Raw genomic sequence first — 15,956 nt, forward strand, 5'->3', positions numbered from 1 at the left:
CCCTGAGGCCATCTTCAACAATCCAGGGCCTGTGCTGTTGGATAAATGCCAAACTGAGCCTTTGGGTTAGGGTATTATGCAAACATGCAGGTATGGTTATAGGATTGTCTTCGTAACTTCAGGTACTTGCCACCTAATCACTTGAATCCATAAATTGAGACATTGTGCTGGGGCCAGCAGCTTACGGCCATACCACCCTGAGCACGCCCGACCTCGTCTGATCTCGGAAGCTAAGCAGGGCTGGGCTTGGTTAGTACTTGGATGGGAGACTACCTGGGAATACCTGGTGCTGTAAGCCTTTCATTTTCATGTCATTGAACCGCTTTTGATCCAGAGAAGGGGTGTATTAAAAGACCAAAAGCAGCTGCCCATTAATGAGGGCACATTAACGACACTGCTTTTGGCTCTTTTCCAATGTCTTGTGCTGCTAGCTGATGCCACCTACACCACACCAGGGCCTGAGTGACCGGCTGGGGCCACTTACACCACATCAGGGCCTGTGGCTCTGGCTGAGGCCACTTACACCACACCAGGGCCTGTGGCTGCTGGCTGAGGCCAGTTACACCACAACAGAGCCTGTGGCTGCTGGCTGAAGCCACTTACACCACACCAGGGCCTTAGTTGCTATTGAGGCCACTTACACCACACCAGGGCCTGTGGCTGCTGGCTGAGGCCACCTACACCACACCAGGGCCTGTGGCTGCTGGCTGAGGCGACTTACACCACACCAGGGCCCTTTTGCTGCTGGCTGAGGCCACTTACACCACACCAGTGCCTGTGTCTTCTAGCTGAGGCAACTTACACCACACCAGGGCCTGTGGCTGCTGGCTGAGGCCAATTACACCACACCAGGGTCTGTGGCTCTTGCTCAGGCCACTTACACCACACCAGGGCCTGTGGCACTGGCTGAGGCCACTTACACCACACCAGGGCCTGTGGCTGCTGGCTGAGGCCACTTACACCACACCAGGGCCTGTGGCTGCTGGCTGAGGCGACTTACACCACACCAGGGCCTGTGGCTGCTGGCTGAGGCCACCTACACCACACCAGGGCCTGTGGCTGCTGGCTGAGGCCACTTACACCACACCAGGGCCCTTTTGCTGCTGGCTGAGGCCACTTACACCACACCAGTGCCTGTGGATTCTGGCTGAGGCGACTTACACCACACCAGGGCCTGTGGCTGCTGGCTGAGGCCACTTACACCACACCAAGGCCTGTTGCTCTTGCTCAGGCCACTCACATCACACCAGGCCCTGCGCTTCTGGCCGAGGCCATCTTCACCAAACCAGGCCCTGTGCTGCTTGCTGTGGCCATGTACAACACACCAGGCCCTGTGCTGGTTCCTGAGGCCATCTTCAACAATCCAGGGCCTGTGCTGTTGGATAAATGCCAAACTGAGCCTTTGGGTTAGGGTATTATGCACACATGCAGGTATTGTTATAGGATTGTCTTCGTAACTTCAGGTACTTGCCACCTAATCACTTGAATCCATAAATTGAGACATTGTGCTGGAGCCAGCAGCTTACGGCCATACCACCCTGAGCACGCCCGACCTCGTCTGATCTCGGAAGCTAAGCAGGGCTGGGCTTGGTTAGTACTTGGATGGGAGACTACCTGGGAATACCTGGTGCTGTAAGCCTTTCATTTTCATGTCATTGAACCGCTTTTGATCCAGAGAAGGGGTGTATTAAAAGACCAAAAGCAGCTGCCCATTAATGAGGGCACATTAACGACACTGCTTTTGGCTCTTTTCCAATGTCTTGTGCTGCTAGCTGATGCAACCTACACCACACAAGGGCCTGAGTGACCGGCTGGGGCCACTTACACCACATCAGGGCCTGTGGCTGCTGGCTGAGGCCACTTACACCACACCAGGGCCTGTGGCTGCTGGCTGAGGCAACTTACACCACACCAGGGCCTGTGGCTGCTGGCTGAGGCCACCTACACCACACCAGGGCATTAGTTGCTATTGAGGCCAATTACACCACACCAGGGCCTGTGGCTCTTGCTCAGGCCACTTACACCACACCAGGGCCTGTGGCTCTTGCTCAGGCCACTTACACCACACCAGGGCCTGTGGCACTGGCTGAGGCCACTTACACCACACCAGGGCCTGTGGCTGCTGGCTGAGGCCACTTACACCACACCAGTGCCTGTGGCTTCTGGCTGAGGCGACTTACACCACACCAGGGCCTGTGGCTGCTGGCTGAGGCCACTTACACCACACCAAGGCCTGTTGCTCTTGCTCAGGCCACTCACATCACACCAGGCCCTGCGCTTCTGGCCGAGGCCATCTTCACCAAACCAGGCCCTGTGCTGCTTGCTGTGGCCATGTACAACACACCAGGCCCTGTGCTGGTTCCTGAGGCCATCTTCAACAATCCAGGGCCTGTGGCACTGGCTGAGGCCACTTACACCACACCAGGGCCTGTGGCTGCTGGCTGAGGCCACCTACACCACACCAGGGCCCTTTTGCTGCTGGCTGAGGCCACTTACACCACACCAGTGCCTGTGGCTTCTGGCTGAGGCCACTTACACCACACCAGGGCCTGTGGCTGCTGGCTGAGGCGACTTACACCACACCAGGGCCCTTTTGCTGCTGGCTGAGGCCACTTACACCACACCAGTGCCTGTGGCTTCTGGCTGAGGCCACTTACACCACACCAGGGCCTGTGGCTGCTGGCTGAGGCCACCTACACCACACCAGGGCCTGTGGCTGCTGGCTGAGGCCACCTACACCACACCAGGGCATTAGTTGCTATTGAGGCCAATTACACCACACCAGGGTCTGTGGCTCTTGCTCAGGCCACTTACACCACACCAGGGCCTGTGGCTCTTGCTCAGGCCACTTACACCACACCAGGGCCTGTGGCACTGGCTGAGGCCACTTACACCACACCAGGGCCTGTGGCTGCTGGCTGAGTCCACCTACACCACACCAGGGCCTGTGGCTGTTGGCTGAGGCCACTTACACCACACCAGGGCCCTTTTGCTGCTGGCTGAGGCCACTTACACCACACCAGTGCCTGTGGCTTCTGGCTGAGGCGACTTACACCACACCAGGGCCTGTGGCTGCTGGCTGAGGCCACTTACACCACACCAGGGCCCTTTTGCTGCTGGCTGAGGCCACTTACACCACACCAGTGCCTGTGGCTTCTGGCTGAGGCGACTTACACCACACCAGGGCCTGTGGCTGCTGGCTGAGGCCACTTACACCACACCAAGGCCTGTTGCTCTTGTTCAGGCCACTCACTTCACACCAGGCCCTGCGCTTCTGGCCGAGGCCATCTTCACCAAACCAGGCCCTGTGCTGCTTGCTGTGGCCATGTACAACACACCAGGCCCTGTGCTGGTTCCTGAGGCCATCTTCAACAATCCAGGGCCTGTGCTGTTGGATAAATGCCAAACTGAGCCTTTGGGTTAGGGTATTATGCAAACATGCAGGTATGGTTATAGGATTGTCTTCGTAACTTCAGGTACTTGCCACCTAATCACTTGAATCCATAAATTGAGACATTGTGCTGGAGCCAGCAGCTTACGGCCATACCACCCTGAGCACGCCCGACCTCGTCTGATCTCGGAAGCTAAGCAGGGCTGGGCTTGGTTAGTACTTGGATGGGAGACTACCTGGGAATACCTGGTGCTGTAAGCCTTTCCTTTTCATGTCATTGAACCGCTTTTGATCCAGAGAAGGGGTGTATTAAAAGACCAAAAGCAGCTGCCCATTAATGAGGGCACATTAACGACACTGCTTTTGGCTCTTTTCCAATGTCTTGTGCTGCTAGCTGATGCAACCTACACCACACAAGGGCCTGAGTGACCGGCTGGGGCCACTTACACCACATCAGGGCCTGTGGCTCTGGCTGAGGCCACTTACACCACACCAGGGCCTGTGGCTGCTGGCTGAGGCCACTTACACCACACCAGGGCCTGTGGCTGCTGGCTGAGGCCACCTACACCACACCAGGGCATTAGTTGCTATTGAGGCCAATTACACCACACCAGGGTCTGTGGCTCTTGCTCAGGCCACTTACACCACACCAGGGCCTGTGGCACTTGCTCAGGCCACTTACACCACACCAGGGCCTGTGGCACTGGCTGAGGCCACTTACACCACACCAGGGCCTGTGGCTGCTGGCTGAGGCCACTTACACCACACCAGGGCCTGTGGCTGCTGGCTGAGGCCACCTACACCACACCAGGGCCTGTGGCTGCTGGCTGAGGCCACTTACACCACACCAGGGCCCTTTTGCTGCTGGCTGAGGCCACTTACACCACACCAGTGCCTGTGGCTTCTGGCTGAGGCGACTTACACCACACCAGGGCCTGTGGCTGCTGGCTGAGGCCACTTACACCACACCAAGGCCTGTGGCTCTTGCTCAGGCCACTCACATCACACCAGGCCCTGCGCTTCTGGCCGAGGCCATCTTCACCAAACCAGGCCCTGTGCTGCTTGCTGTGGCCACTTACACCACACCAGGGCCTGTGGCTGCTGGCTGAGGCCACCTACACCACACCAGGGCCTGTGGCTGCTGGCTGAGGCGACTTAAACCACACCAGGGCCCTTTTGCTGCTGGCTGAGGCCACTTACACCACACCAGTGCCTGTGGCTTCTGGCTGAGGCGACTTACACCACACCAGGGCCTGTGGCTGCTGGCTGAGGCCAATTACACCACACCAGGGTCTGTGGCTCTTGCTCAGGCCACTTACACCACACCAGGGCCTGTGGCTGCTGGCTGAGGCCACTTACACCACACCAAGGCCTGTTGCTCTTGCTCAGGCCACTCACATCACACCAGGCCCTGCGCTTCTGGCCGAGGCCATCTTCACCAAACCAGGCCCTGTGCTGCTTGCTGTGGCCATGTACAACACACCAGGCCCTGTGCTGGTCCCTGAGGCCATCTTCAACAATCCAGGGCCTGTGCTGTTGGATAAATGCCAAACTGAGCCTTTGGGTTAGGGTATTATGCAAACATGCAGGTATGGTTATAGGATTGTCTTCGTAACTTCAGGTACTTGCCACCTAATCACTTGAATCCATAAATTGAGACATTGTGCTGGAGCCAGCAGCTTACGGCCATACCACCCTGAGCACGCCCGACCTCGTCTGATCTCGGAAGCTAAGCAGGGCTGGGCTTGGTTAGTACTTGGATGGGAGACTGCCTGGGAATACCTGGTGCTGTAAGCCTTTCATTTTCATGTCATTGAACCGCTTTTGATCCAGAGAAGGGGTGTATTAAAAGACCAAAAGCAGCTGCCCATTAATGAGGGCACATTAACGACACTGCTTTTGGCTCTTTTCCAATGTCTTGTGCTGCTAGCTGATGCAACCTACACCACACAAGGGCCTGAGTGACCGGCTGGGGCCACTTACACCACATCAGGGCCTGTGGCTGCTGGCTGAGGCCACTTACACCACACCAGGGCCTGTGGCTGCTGGCTGAGGCAACTTACACCACACCAGGGCCTGTGGCTGCTGGCTGAGGCCACCTACACCACACCAGGGCATTAGTTGCTATTGAGGCCAATTACACCACACCAGGGCCTGTGGCTCTTGCTCAGGCCACTTACACCACACCAGGGCCTGTGGCTCTTGCTCAGGCCACTTACACCACACCAGGGCCTGTGGCACTGGCTGAGGCCACTTACACCACACCAGGGCCTGTGGCTGCTGGCTGAGGCCACTTACACCACACCAGTGCCTGTGGCTTCTGGCTGAGGCGACTTACACCACACCAGGGCCTGTGGCTGCTGGCTGAGGCCACTTACACCACACCAAGGCCTGTTGCTCTTGCTCAGGCCACTCACATCACACCAGGCCCTGCGCTTCTGGCCGAGGCCATCTTCACCAAACCAGGCCCTGTGCTGCTTGCTGTGGCCATGTACAACACACCAGGCCCTGTGCTGGTTCCTGAGGCCATCTTCAACAATCCAGGGCCTGTGCTGTTGGATAAATGCCAAACTGAGCCTTTGGGTTAGGGTATTATGCAAACATGCAGGTATGGTTATAGGATTGTCTTCGTAACTTCAGGTACTTGCCACCTAATCACTTGAATCCATAAATTGAGACATTGTGCTGGAGCCAGCAGCTTACGGCCATACCACCCTGAGCACGCCCGACCTCGTCTGATCTCGGAAGCTAAGCAGGGCTGGGCTTGGTTAGTACTTGGATGGGAGACTGCCTGGGAATACCTGGTGCTGTAAGCCTTTCATTTTCATGTCATTGAACCGCTTTTGATCCAGAGAAGGGGTTTATTAAAAGACCAAAAGCAGCTGCCCATTAATGAGGGCACATTAACGACACTGCTTTTGGCTCTTTTCCAATGTCTTGTGCTGCTAGCTGATGCAACCTACACCACACAAGGGCCTGAGTGACCGGCTGGGGCCACTTACACCACATCAGGGCCTGTGGCTCTGGCTGAGGCCACTTACACCACACCAGGGCCTGTGGCTGCTGGCTGAGGCCACCTACACCACACCAGGGCATTAGTTGCTATTGAGGCCAATTACACCACACCAGGGTCTGTGGCTCTTGCTCAGGCCACTTACACCACACCAGGGCCTGTGGCTCTTGCTCAGGCCACTCACATCACACCAGGCCCTGCGCTTCTGGCCGAGGCCATCTTCACCAAACCAGGCCCTGTGCTGCTTGCTGTGGCCACTTACACCACACCAGGGCCTGTGGCTGCTGGCTGAGGCCACCTACACCACACCAGGGCCTGTGGCTGCTGGCTGAGGCGACTTAAACCACACCAGGGCCCTTTTGCTGCTGGCTGAGGCCACTTACACCACACCAGTGCCTGTGGCTTCTGGCTGAGGCCACTTACACCACACCAGGGCCTGTGGCTGCTGGCTGAGGCCAATTACACCACACCAGGGTCTGTGGCTCTTGCTCAGGCCACTTACACCACACCAGGGCCTGTGGCTGCTGGCTGAGGCCACTTACACCACACCAAGGCCTGTTGCTCTTGCTCAGGCCACTCACATCACACCAGGCCCTGCGCTTCTGGCCGAGGCCATCTTCACCAAACCAGGCCCTGTGCTGCTTGCTGTGGCCATGTACAACACACCAGGCCCTGTGCTGGTCCCTGAGGCCATCTTCAACAATCCAGGGCCTGTGGCACTGGCTGAGGCCACTTACACCACACCAGGGCCTGTGGCTGCTGGCTGAGGCCACTTACACCACACCAGGGCCTGTGGCTGCTGGCTGAGGCCACTTACACCACACCAGGGCCTGTGGCTGCTGGCTGAGGCCACCTACACCACACCAGGGCCTGTGGCTGCTGGCTGAGGCCACTTACACCACACCAGGGCCCTTTTGCTGCTGGCTGAGGCCACTTACACCACACCAGTGCCTGTGGCTGCTGGCTGAGGCGACTTACACCACACCAGGGCCTGTGGCTGCTGGCTGAGGCCACTTACACCACACCAAGGCCTGTTGCTCTTGCTCAGGCCACTCACTTCACACCAGGCCCTGCGCTTCTGGCCGAGGCCATCTTCACCAAACCAGGTCCTGTGCTGGTTCCTGAGGCCATCTTCAACAATCCAGGGCCTGTGCTGTTGGATAAATGCCAAACTGAGCCTTTGGGTTAGGGTATTATGCAAACATGCAGGTATGGTTATAGGATTGTCTTCGTAACTTCAGGTACTTGCCACCTAATCACTTGAATCCATAAATTGAGACATTGTGCTGGGGCCAGCAGCTTACGGCCATACCACCCTGAGCACGCCCGACCTCGTCTGATCTCGGAAGCTAAGCAGGGCTTGGCTTGGTTAGTACTTGGATGGGAGACTGCCTGGGAATACCTGGTGCTGTAAGCCTTTCATTTTCATGTCATTGAACCGCTTTTGATCCAGAGAAGGGGTGTATTAAAAGACCAAAAGCAGCTGCCCATTAATGAGGGCACATTAACGACACTGCTTTTGGCTCTTTTCCAATGTCTTGTGCTGCTAGCTGATGCCACCTACACCACACCAGGGCCTGAGTGACCGGCTGGGGCCACTTACACCACATCAGGGCCTGTGGCTCTGGCTGAGGCCACTTACACCACACCAGGGCCTGTGGCTGCTGGCTGAGGCCAGTTACACCACAACAGAGCCTGTGGCTGCTGGCTGAAGCCACTTACACCACACCAGGGCCTTAGTTGCTATTGAGGCCACTTACACCACACCAGGGCCTGTGGCTGCTGGCTGAGGCCACCTACACCACACCAGGGCCTGTGGCTGCTGGCTGAGGCGACTTACACCACACCAGGGCCCTTTTGCTGCTGGCTGAGGCCACTTACACCACACCAGTGCCTGTGTCTTCTAGCTGAGGCAACTTACACCACACCAGGGCCTGTGGCTGCTGGCTGAGGCCAATTACACCACACCAGGGTCTGTGGCTCTTGCTCAGGCCACTTACACCACACCAGGGCCTGTGGCACTGGCTGAGGCCACTTACACCACACCAGGGCCTGTGGCACTGGCTGAGGCCACTTACACCACACCAGGGCCTGTGGCTGCTGGCTGAGGCCACCTACACCACACCAGGGCCTGTGGCTGCTGGCTGAGGCCACTTACACCACACCAGGGCTCTTTTGCTGCTGGCTGAGGCCACTTACACCACACCAGTGCCTGTGGCTTCTGGCTGAGGCGACTTACACCACACCAGGGCCTGTGGCTGCTGGCTGAGGCCACTTACACCACACCAAGGCCTGTTGCTCTTGCTCAGGCCACTCACATCACACCAGGCCCTGCGCTTCTGGCCGAGGCCATCTTCACCAAACCAGGCCCTGTGCTGCTTGCTGTGGCCATGTACAACACACCAGGCCCTGTGCTGGTTCCTGAGGCCATCTTCAACAATCCAGGGCCTGTGCTGTTGGATAAATGCCAAACTGAGCCCTTGGGTTAGGGTATTATGCAAACATGCAGGTATGGTTATAGGATTGTCTTCGTAACTTCAGGTACTTGCCACCTAATCACTTGAATCCATAAATTGAGACATTGTGCTGGGGCCAGCAGCTTACGGCCATACCACCCTGAGCACGCCCGACCTCGTCTGATCTCGGAAGCTAAGCAGGGCTGGGCTTGGTTAGTACTTGGATGGGAGACTGCCTGGGAATACCTGGTGCTGTAAGCCTTTCATTTTCATGTCATTGAACCGCTTTTGATCCAGAGAAGGGGTGTATTAAAAGACCAAAAGCAGCTGCCCATTAATGAGGGCACATTAACGACACTGCTTTTGGCTCTTTTCCAATGTCTTGTGCTGCTAGCTGATGCCACCTACACCACACCAGGGCCTGAGTGACCGGCTGGGGCCACTTACACCACATCAGGGCCTGTGGCTCTGGCTGAGGCCACTTACACCACACCAGGGCCTGTGGCTGCTGGCTGAGGCCAGTTACACCACAACAGAGCCTGTGGCTGCTGGCTGAAGCCACTTACACCACACCAGGGCCTTAGTTGCTATTGAGGCCACTTACACCACACCAGGGCCTGTGGCTGCTGGCTGAGGCCACCTACACCACACCAGGGCCTGTGGCTGCTGGCTGAGGCGACTTACACCACACCAGGGCCCTTTTGCTGCTGGCTGAGGCCACTTACACTACACCAGTGCCTGTGTCTTCTAGCTGAGGCAACTTACACCACACCAGGGCCTGTGGCTGCTGGCTGAGGCCACTTACACCACACCAAGGCCTGTTGCTCTTGCTCAGGCCACTCACATCACACCAGGCCCTGCGCTTCTGGCCGAGGCCATCTTCACCAAACCAGGCCCTGTGCTGCTTGCTGTGGCCATGTACAACACACCAGGCCCTGTGCTGGTCCCTGAGGCCATCTTCAACAATCCAGGGCCTGTGCTGTTGGATAAATGCCAAACTGAGCCTTTGGGTTAGGGTATTATGCAAACATGCAGGTATGGTTATAGGATTGTCTTCGTAACTTCAGGTACTTGCCACCTAATCACTTGAATCCATAAATTGAGACATTGTGCTGTCGCCAGCAGCTTACGGCCATACCACCCTGAGCACGCCCGACCTCGTCTGATCTCGGAAGCTAAGCAGGGCTGGGCTTGGTTAGTACTTGGATGGGAGACTGCCTGGGAATACCTGGTGCTGTAAGCCTTTCATTTTCATGTCATTGAACCGCTTTTGATCCAGAGAAGGGGTGTATTAAAAGACCAAAAGCAGCTGCCCATTAATGAGGGCACATTAACGACACTGCTTTTGGCTCTTTTCCAATGTCTTGTGCTGCTAGCTGATGCAACCTACACCACACAAGGGCCTGAGTGACCGGCTGGGGCCACTTACACCACATCAGGGCCTGTGGCTCTGGCTGAGGCCACTTACACCACACCAGGGCCTGTGGCTGCTGGCTGAGGCCACTTACACCACACCAGGGCCTGTGGCTGCTGGCTGAGGCCACCTACACGACACCAGGGCCTGTGGCTGCTGGCTGAGGCCAATTACACCACACCAGGGTCTGTGGCTCTTGCTCAGGCCACTTACACCACACCAGGGCCTGTGGCTCTTGCTCAGGCCACTTACACCACACCAGGGCCTGTGGCTCTTGCTCAGGCCACTTACACCACACCAGGGCCTGTGGCACTGGCTGAGGCCACTTACACCACACCAGGGCCTGTGGCTGCTGGCTGAGGCCACCTACACCACACCAGGGCCTGTGGCTGCTGGCTGAGGCCACTTACACCACACCAGGGCCCTTTTGCTGCTGGCTGAGGCCACTTACACCACACCAGTGCCTGTGGCTTCTGGCTGAGGCGACTTACACCACACCAGGGCCTGTGGCTGCTGGCTGAGGCCACTTACACCACACCAAGGCCTGTTGCTCTTGCTCAGGCCACTCACATCACACCAGGCCCTGCGCTTCTGGCCGAGGCCATCTTCACCAAACCAGGCCCTGTGCTGCTTGCTGTGGCCATGTACAACACACCAGGCCCTGTGCTGGTTCCTGAGGCCATCTTCAACAATCCAGGGCCTGTGCTGTTGGATAAATGCCAAACTGAGCCTTTGGGTTAGGGTATTATGCAAACATGCAGGTATGGTTATAGGATTGTCTTCGTAACTTCAGGTACTTGCCACCTAATCACTTGAATCCATAAATTGAGACATTGTGCTGGAGCCAGCAGCTTACGGCCATACCACCCTGAGCACGCCCGACCTCGTCTGATCTCGGAAGCTAAGCAGGGCTGGGCTTGGTTAGTACTTGGATGGGAGACTGCCTGGGAATACCTGGTGCAGTAAGCCTTTCATGTCATTGAACCGCTTTTGATCCAGAGAAGGGGTGTATTAAAAGACAAAAAGCAGCTACCCATTAATGAGGGCACATTAACGACACTGCTTTTGGCTCTTTTCCAATGTCTTGTGCTGCTAGCTGATGCAACCTACACCACACAAGGGCCTGAGTGACCGGCTGGGGCCACTTACACCACATCAGGGCCTGTGGCTCTGGCTGAGGCCACTTACACCACACCAGGGCCTGTGGCTGCTGGCTGAGGCCAGTTACACCACAACAGAGCCTGTGGCTGCTGGCTGAAGCCACTTACACCACACCAGGGCCTTAGTTGCTATTGAGGCCACTTACACCACACCAGGGCCTGTGGCTGCTGGCTGAGGCCACCTACACCACACCAGGGCCTGTGGCTGCTGGCTGAGGCGACTTACACCACACCAGGGCCCTTTTGCTGCTGGCTGAGGCCACTTACACCACACCAGTGCCTGTGTCTTCTAGCTGAGGCGACTTACACCACACCAGGGCCTGTGGCTGCTGGCTGAGGCCAATTACACCACACCAGGGTCTGTGGCTCTTGCTCAGGCCACTTACACCACACCAGGGCCTGTGGCACTGGCTGAGGCCACTTACACCACACCAGGGCCTGTGGCTGCTGGCTGAGGCCACTTACACCACACCAGGGCCTGTGGCTGCTGGCTGAGGCCACTTACACCACACCAGGGCCTGTGGCTGCTGGCTGAGGCCACCTACACCACACCAGGGCCTGTGGCTGCTGGCTGAGGCCACTTACACCACACCAGGGCCCTTTTGCTGCTGGCTGAGGCCACTTACACCACACCAGTGCCTGTGGCTTCTGGCTGAGGCGACTTACACCACACCAGGGCCTGTGGCTGCTGGCTGAGGCCACTTACACCACACCAAGGCCTGTGGCTCTTGCTCAGGCCACTTACACCACACCAGGGCCTGTGGCTGCTGGCTGAGGCCACTTACACCACACCAAGGCCTGTTGCTCTTGCTCAGGCCACTCACATCACACCAGGCCCTGCGCTTCTGGCCGAGGCCATCTTCACCAAACCAGGCCCTGTGCTGCTTGCTGTGGCCATGTACAACACACCAGGCCCTGTGCTGGTCCCTGAGGCCATCTTCAACAATCCAGGGCCTGTGCTGTTGGATAAATGCCAAACTGAGCCTTTGGGTTAGGGTATTATGCAAACATGCAGGTATGGTTATAGGATTGTCTTCGTAACTTCAGGTACTTGCCACCTAATCACTTGAATCCATAAATTGAGACATTGTGCTGGAGCCAGCAGCTTACGGCCATACCACCCTGAGCACGCCCGACCTCGTCTGATCTCGGAAGCTAAGCAGGGCTTGGCTTGGTTAGTACTTGGATGGGAGACTGCCTGGCAATACCTGCTGCTGTAAGCCTTTCATTTTCATGTCATTGAACCGCTTTTGATCCAGAGAAGGGGTGTATTAAAAGACTAAAAGCAGCTGCCCATTAATGAGGGCACATTAACGACACTGCTTTTGGCTCTTTTCCAATGTCTTGTGCTGCTAGCTGATGCAACCTACACCACACAAGGGCCTGAGTGACCGGCTGGGGCCACTTACACCACATCAGGGCCTGTGGCTCTGGCTGAGGCCACTTACACCACACCAGGGCCTGTGGCTGCTGGCTGAGGCCACTTACACCACACCAGGGCCTGTGGCTGCTGGCTGAGGCCAATTACACCACACCAGGGCCTGTGGCACTGGCTGAGGCCACTTACACCACACCAGGGCCTGTGGCTCTTGCTCAGGCCACTTACACCACACCAGGGCCTGTGGCACTGGCTGAGGCCACTTACACCACACCAGGGCCTGTGGCACTGGCTGAGGCCACCTACACCACACCAGGGCCTGTGGCTGCTGGCTGAGGCGACTTACACCACACCAGGGCCCTTTTGCTGCTGGCTGAGGCCACTTACACCACACCAGTGCCTGTGGCTTCTGGCTGAGGCCACTTACACCACACCAGGGCCTGTGGCTGCTGGCTGAGGCAACTTACACCACACCAGGGCCTGTGGCTGCTGGCTGAGGCCACCTACACCACACCAGGGCATTAGTTGCTATTGAGGCCAATTACACCACACCAGGGCCTGTGGCTCTTGCTCAGGCCACTTACACCACACCAGGGCCTGTGGCTCTTGCTCAGGCCACTTACACCACACCAGGGCCTGTGGCACTGGCTGAGGCCACTTACACCACACCAGGGCCTGTGGCTGCTGGCTGAGGCCACTTACACCACACCAGTGCCTGTGGCTTCTGGCTGAGGCGACTTACACCACACCAGGGCCTGTGGCTGCTGGCTGAGGCCACTTACACCACACCAAGGCCTGTTGCTCTTGCTCAGGCCACTCACATCACACCAGGCCCTGCGCTTCTGGCCGAGGCCATCTTCACCAAACCAGGCCCTGTGCTGCTTGCTGTGGCCATGTACAACACACCAGGCCCTGTGCTGGTTCCTGAGGCCATCTTCAACAATCCAGGGCCTGTGCTGTTGGATAAATGCCAAACTGAGCCTTTGGGTTAGGGTATTATGCAAACATGCAGGTATGGTTATAGGATTGTCTTCGTAACTTCAGGTACTTGCCACCTAATCACTTGAATCCATAAATTGAGACATTGTGCTGGAGCCAGCAGCTTACGGCCATACCACCCTGAGCACGCCCGACCTCGTCTGATCTCGGAAGCTAAGCAGGGCTGGGCTTGGTTAGTACTTGGATGGGAGACTGCCTGGGAATACCTGGTGCTGTAAGCCTTTCATTTTCATGTCATTGAACCGCTTTTGATCCAGAGAAGGGGTGTATTAAAAGACCAAAAGCAGCTGCCCATTAATGAGGGCACATTAACGACACTGCTTTTGGCTCTTTTCCAATGTCTTGTGCTGCTAGCTGATGCAACCTACACCACACAAGGGCCTGAGTGACCGGCTGGGGCCACTTACACCACATCAGGGCCTGTGGCTCTGGCTGAGGCCACTTACACCACACCAGGGCCTGTGGCTGCTGGCTGAGGCCACTTACACCACACCAGGGCCTGTGGCTGCTGGCTGAGGCCACCTACACCACACCAGGGCATTAGTTGCTATTGAGGCCAATTACACCACACCAGGGTCTGTGGCTCTTGCTCAGGCCACTTACACCACACCAGGGCCTGTGGCTCTTGCTCAGGCCACTTACACCACACCAGGGCCTGTGGCACTGGCTGAGGCCACTTACACCACACCAGGGCCTGTGGCTGCTGGCTGAGGCCACTTACACCACACCAGGGCCTGTGGCTGCTGGCTGAGGCCACCTACACCACACCAGGGCATTAGTTGCTATTGAGGCCAATTACACCACACCAGGGTCTGTGGCTCTTGCTCAGGCCACTTACACCACACCAGGGCCTGTGGCACTGGCTGAGGCCACTTACACCACACCAGGGCCTGTGGCTGCTGGCTGAGGCCACCTACACCACACCAGGGCCTGTGGCTGCTGGCTGAGGCCACTTACACCACACCAGGGCCCTTTTGCTGCTGGCTGAGGCCACTTACACCACACCAGTGCCTGTGGCTTCTGGCTGAGGCGACTTACACCACACCAGGGCCTGTGGCTGCTGGCTGAGGCCACTTACACCACACCAAGGCCTGTTGCTCTTGCTCAGGCCACTCACATCACACCAGGCCCTGCGCTTCTGGCCGAGGCCATCTTCACCAAACCAGGCCCTGTGCTGCTTGCTGTGGCCATGTACAACACACCAGGCCCTGTGCTGGTCCCTGAGGCCATCTTCAACAATCCAGGGCCTGTGCTGTTGGATAAATGCCAAACTGAGCCTTTGGGTTAGGGTATTATGCAAACATGCAGGTATGGTTATAGGATTGTCTTCGTAACTTCAGGTACTTGCCACCTAATCACTTGAATCCATAAATTGAGACATTGTGCTGGAGCCAGCAGCTTACGGCCATACCACCCTGAGCACGCCCGACCTCGTCTGATCTCGGAAGCTAAGCAGGGCTGGGCTTGGTTAGTACTTGGATGGGAGACTACCTGGGAATACCTGGTGCTGTAAGCCTTTCATTTTCATGTCATTGAACCGCTTTTGATCCAGAGAAGGGGTGTATTAAAAGACCAAAAGCAGCTGCCCATTAATGAGGGCACATTAACGACACTGCTTTTGGCTCTTTTCCAATGTCTTGTGCTGCTAGCTGATGCAACCTACACCACACAAGGGCCTGAGTGACCGGCTGGGGCCACTTACACCACATCAGGGCCTGTGGCTCTGGCTGAGGCCACTTACACCACACCAGGGCCTGTGGCTGCTGGCTGAGGCCACTTACACCACACCAGGGCCTGTGGCTGCTGGCTGAGGCCACCTACACCACACCATGGCATTAGTTGCTATTGAGGCCAATTACACCACACCAGGGTCTGTGGCTCTTGCTCAGGCCACTTACACCACACCAGGGTCTGTGGCTCTTGCTCAGGCCACTTACACCACACCAGGGCCTGTGGCACTGGCTGAGGCCACTTACACCACACCAGGGCCTGTGGCTGCTGGCTGAGGCCACTTACACCACACCAGGGCCTGTGGCTGCTGGCTGAGGCCACCTACACCACACCAGGGCCTGTGGCTGCTGGCTGAGGCCACTTACACCACACCAGGGCCCTTTTGCTGCTGGCTGAGGCCACTTACACCACACC

The 15,956-nt window shown here is 57.3% G+C and overlaps 9 non-coding genes and 3 pseudogenes across 9 annotated transcripts; all 12 read left to right on the plus strand.

The window, feature by feature from the left end:
• Positions 1-179: 179 nt before the first annotated feature.
• On the plus strand, positions 180-298 carry LOC146675977 (5S ribosomal RNA). The gene has a single exon (XR_014910759.1). It is a non-coding gene; the product is annotated as a 5S ribosomal RNA (ribosomal RNA).
• A 1,222-nt stretch (positions 299-1,520) lies between these two features.
• Positions 1,521-1,639, plus strand: LOC146675978 (5S ribosomal RNA). Its single transcript, XR_014910770.1, has one exon. It is a non-coding gene; the product is annotated as a 5S ribosomal RNA (ribosomal RNA).
• Positions 1,640-3,533: 1,894 nt separating this feature from the next.
• LOC146675979 (5S ribosomal RNA) lies at positions 3,534-3,652 on the plus strand. The gene has a single exon (XR_014910781.1). It is a non-coding gene; the product is annotated as a 5S ribosomal RNA (ribosomal RNA).
• A 1,417-nt stretch (positions 3,653-5,069) lies between these two features.
• Positions 5,070-5,188, plus strand: LOC146675980 (5S ribosomal RNA). Its single transcript, XR_014911028.1, has one exon. It is a non-coding gene; the product is annotated as a 5S ribosomal RNA (ribosomal RNA).
• Positions 5,189-6,088: 900 nt separating this feature from the next.
• On the plus strand, positions 6,089-6,207 carry LOC146675981 (5S ribosomal RNA). The gene has a single exon (XR_014911029.1). It is a non-coding gene; the product is annotated as a 5S ribosomal RNA (ribosomal RNA).
• Positions 6,208-7,702: 1,495 nt separating this feature from the next.
• Positions 7,703-7,821, plus strand: LOC146675982 (5S ribosomal RNA; annotated as a pseudogene).
• Positions 7,822-9,002: 1,181 nt separating this feature from the next.
• LOC146675983 (5S ribosomal RNA) lies at positions 9,003-9,121 on the plus strand. Its single transcript, XR_014911031.1, has one exon. It is a non-coding gene; the product is annotated as a 5S ribosomal RNA (ribosomal RNA).
• An 863-nt stretch (positions 9,122-9,984) lies between these two features.
• Positions 9,985-10,103, plus strand: LOC146675984 (5S ribosomal RNA). Its single transcript, XR_014911032.1, has one exon. It is a non-coding gene; the product is annotated as a 5S ribosomal RNA (ribosomal RNA).
• Positions 10,104-11,124: 1,021 nt separating this feature from the next.
• Positions 11,125-11,243, plus strand: LOC146675985 (5S ribosomal RNA; annotated as a pseudogene).
• A 1,295-nt stretch (positions 11,244-12,538) lies between these two features.
• LOC146675986 (5S ribosomal RNA) lies at positions 12,539-12,657 on the plus strand (annotated as a pseudogene).
• Positions 12,658-13,913: 1,256 nt separating this feature from the next.
• On the plus strand, positions 13,914-14,032 carry LOC146675987 (5S ribosomal RNA). The gene has a single exon (XR_014911033.1). It is a non-coding gene; the product is annotated as a 5S ribosomal RNA (ribosomal RNA).
• Positions 14,033-15,208: 1,176 nt separating this feature from the next.
• On the plus strand, positions 15,209-15,327 carry LOC146675988 (5S ribosomal RNA). The gene has a single exon (XR_014910792.1). It is a non-coding gene; the product is annotated as a 5S ribosomal RNA (ribosomal RNA).
• The last annotated feature ends 629 nt before the right edge of the window (positions 15,328-15,956 follow it).

This window comes from Rhamphochromis longiceps, linkage group LG3 (genome assembly GCF_057381845.1).
Source record: "Rhamphochromis longiceps isolate RC_006_pf linkage group LG3, R_longiceps_female_GT1.1, whole genome shotgun sequence".
NCBI lineage: Eukaryota > Metazoa > Chordata > Actinopteri > Cichliformes > Cichlidae > Rhamphochromis > Rhamphochromis longiceps.